The sequence below is a fragment of the Zingiber officinale genome, chromosome 4B, assembly GCF_018446385.1.
Source record: "Zingiber officinale cultivar Zhangliang chromosome 4B, Zo_v1.1, whole genome shotgun sequence".
In the NCBI taxonomy this organism is placed as follows: Eukaryota; Viridiplantae; Streptophyta; class Magnoliopsida; order Zingiberales; family Zingiberaceae; genus Zingiber; species Zingiber officinale.
In genome coordinates, this window is record NC_055993.1 from 11,624,040 (window position 1) to 11,628,130 (window position 4,091).

Sequence of the window (4,091 nt, forward strand, 5' to 3'; positions counted from 1 at the left end):
GGGAAGGTGTAATTAGCAATTATTTTCCGCATCATGCTAGTTATTTCTTTTTGTAAGAATTCCAAACACAAGAGGCATTAGATTTTGTTTTTCGAATTAGTTTTTCGAGTTTGTGTTTTCTTTATTTTTCAAATTTGTGATTCGATTGTTCTTTTTGGTTAACCTAGAGTTATTTAAAGAAATTAAATATTAGCTTTCCTTAAAAGGCTTTGTCTATGTGGTGGTGGTTGCTCCCATATCCAAGAAGGTCATGTGCCTCACCATGCAGTCCTGGAAGCCAATTTTGGGAATTAATAGTTAATGGAATTAATAACATAGGTGGATTTGAATCAATAGTGTTAAGTTCCGCTTGCGATTCAAATCTAAACCATTAAGAACAGATAAGTTAAATTTGGAATCAATGATATTAAGTTTTGTCTACGATTTCTAATTTAACTTCTAAAGAATACAATAGGTTATTTAAGGAAAGGTTCAACACTTGTACAAAATTTTTGTACAGTGGAACCGGTACAATTTTCCTAGGACTAACCAACAATTGGTATCAAAGCTAGGGTTTGCCTCTGTGTGTTTTGGTTTTCAAATTAATTATGCACATGTCATACATAATTTAGGCAGGATAATAGTAGGATATGCTAACTTTGTGTTGCAGGTTCCAACTATTATGGCATTTAGATATTGTGTGTGATTGGACCCTTGGACATGTCAAGGGCATTATTTTGTGTGCATGATTGTATGTATTAAATACAGCAGGAGCTGTATTATTTTTAGAATTTTATTTTTTGTTCGATCTAGAATACATGTACATTCCTTTATGGAATATAAGATCGATATATGTAAAATTCTATATTTGTCGCGGATCGTATCTTTGCGAGGCGTGGTGCTTTTGGAGGACCAGAGACGCAACGGAATAAGAAGTAAGATAGATGTGACAACTCGACCCGATGGCAGTGGCTAAAGATGGCAGCAGCTAGGCTTGGAGCATACTGAAGATAGTGATGGAAAATGTCATAATAGTTGGAAAATTAATTTCCAAATTTATTGCTTTTATTTACTGTGATGTTTATGTGCATGTGATGTATGCTAGTATAGGTTAAAATCTTCATTTTTAAATAACTAAGTGGGAGAGGGATTTTAATTAATTCCACGGTCTCCATTACTGGTTTGTAAGTGATCCAAACAAACTTGCGCGTTAGCTCTGAGTGCCTTCCTCCATATCGGATGAGTTTGTTTGTGGATCACTAGATCAAACATCCATTTTAGATAACTATAGGGAATTAATTAAGAGCGTGTGATCTTCCCCATCGGAAGGGCCATAATCTTATTAATGGACTAAGTGTTAAGTAATGGTATACACTTAGGCACGTCTAATAGTATCCTCCCCATCGGAGTCACTGTTATTATTTGTGTGCCCGAAGGAAAACCAACTATTAATTTTATTTGTCATAAAGTTAGGTTGACAAGAATAAAATTAATGGGTAAAACCTCCTCTTACAAATGTTTGATTTTGTATACGTCCACACTATCGTGACATGCAAAATTCACGGTGATTTGAAGTGTTGGTTAATTTAAAATAGTATTGTTTGAGGAATTAATATTATTCTAAATTTAGAGTCTTGACCAAAGTTTATTTTTATGATTCTTAGGATGACTTTCAACCCACTGGCCATTATACTAAAATAAAACAAACTTACAGGTCCCAATTATATAGATTGGAAAAGGAACATGAACATTGTCTTAACTGCTGAAAGCTATAAGTTTATACTGTCAGAGGTATGCCCAGATACACCTAACGGTAACTCTACCCCAGAGGAGATTGAGTATCATAAGAAATGGGTAAAAGCAGATGAGATGGCGTGGTGTTACATTTTGACTTCAATGTCAAATGTATTGCAACATCAGCATCAAGATTTACCAACGGCTTATGATATAATGAACAATCTCAAAGAACTCTTTGGGCACCAGAGTCGGACTGCTAGGCAAGAGGCAATGAGAAAATTAATGACAGTCACCATGTCTGAGGGGGCACTCGTAAGGGATCATATCCTCAAAATGATGGCTTATCTAAACGAAATACAAGTCCTTGGAGGAGAAATCGATGGGGAAACCCAGGTTGATATAATTCTCCAAACGCTACCCAGAAGTTTTGAGTAGTTCCGCCTGAACTATAACATGAACAAAAGGGAGTATACGTTGGCGGAACTTTTGACAAAACTACAAGCAGCAAAAGGTATATTTCATCACAGTTCTCAGATTCACTATGCTGAAAATGGTTCTACTTCTAAGTCTAAAGGCAAGAAGAAGAAGAAACAGGTCTTTTCAGCAAAGAAGGTGAATAAACCTCAGGGTACAGGACAAAAAGCTGGAATGAAGAAGCCGAAGGACAACGTAGGAATCAGAACAATAAAGGTATATCTCATGCTCTAGTAGTTGAAACATGTTTAGCGGTGTTATCTACCAGCACCTGGTGTGTAGATACAGGAGCCACTTATCATGCCTGTAATTTTTTGCAGGGGTTCCAGGAAACCCGACGACTATTTGAAGGAGAAATAACCGTATACATGGGCAATGCTACTAAGGTGGCGGTTGTTGCAGTGGGATACGTCTACTTACCTTTTAGGAATAAATGTTTGGTTTTAAGAAATTATCTTTATGTACCCAATTTTAGAAAGAATTTAATTTCAGTTTCTAAACTGTATTTGGATGGATATTCTATTTCTTTCAGTAACAATTTAGTTATAAAGAGAAATAGAGTTATTATCTGTTCTGGTGCATTGGTTGACAATTTATATACTTTAAATCCAATTTCTCCCACAAAGCAACAAATAGAAATTAATAACACATCTTCTAATTCCAATAAGAGAAAGGAACATTCGAAAATGAACCAAACGTATCTTTGGCATCTAAGGCTTGGTCATATTAACTTAAGTAGGATTCAAAGACTCATAGCTGATGGACTTTTGGGTCCATTGGAATTGGAAAATTTTCCAACCTGTGAATCTTGCATGGAAGGTAAGATGACCAAGAGACCTTTTAAGGACAAGGGGTATAGAGTCAAAGAAGCGTTAGAACTGGTTCATTCTGATCTGTGTGGTCCTATGTCTATCCAGGCAAGAGGTGGTTTTGAATATTTTGTCTCTTTTATAGACGATTATTCAAGATACTTATACATTTACTTGATGCGCCGCAAGTTTGAGTGCTTTGATAAATTCAAAGAGTACAAGGCTGATGTAGAGAAACGTCTTGGTAAAAGTATCAAGACACTACGGTCTAATCGTGGTGGCAAATACCTCTTAGGAGAGTTTAGGAATTACTTATTATAGGTCGAGATTCAATCCCAGTTGTCCGCACCTGGTACACCCCAACAGAATGGTATGACAGAATGAAGGAATATGACTCTTATGGAGATGGTTAGATCGATGATGAGTTATCCAGAATTACCAAATTTGTTTTGGGGATACGCTCTGGAAACGGCAGCGCACATTCTGAACTTAGTACCTTCTAAATCAGTATCCTCTACTCCCACAGAATTGTGGAATGAGTGAAAGTCCAGTCTAAGACATATTCAGATTTGGGGTAGTCCAGCACATGTGCTAAATCCGGATGCTGATAAGTTAGAATCTCGTACAGAAGTGCGCGTGTTTGTGGGTTATCCCAGAGGAACGAAAGGTGATTTATTTTATAGTCCTAAAGACCAGAAGGTCATTGTTAGCACCAATGCCCAGTTTTTAGAAGAAGACTATATAATGGACCACAAGCTCAGTAGCAAAATTGTTCTAGAAGAACTTAGAGAGGACACGTCTACTTTAGTACCAACAGTACAAGATGAAGTACCACAAGAGACTGCAACATGTGTCACACATGATACACAACCACCGACAGTGCCTCGTCGTAGTGGGAGGGTTGTAAGGCAATCTAAGAGATTCATATTTTTGGGAGAGTCTTCAAACTTGATCCCGGGCAAACATGAACCTGATCCCCGGACATATGATGAAGCACTCCAAGATATAGATGCAGTATCTTGGCAAAAGGTAATGAATTCAGAAATAGAATCTATGTATTCTAATAAGATCTGGGAGCTTGTAGAACCACCT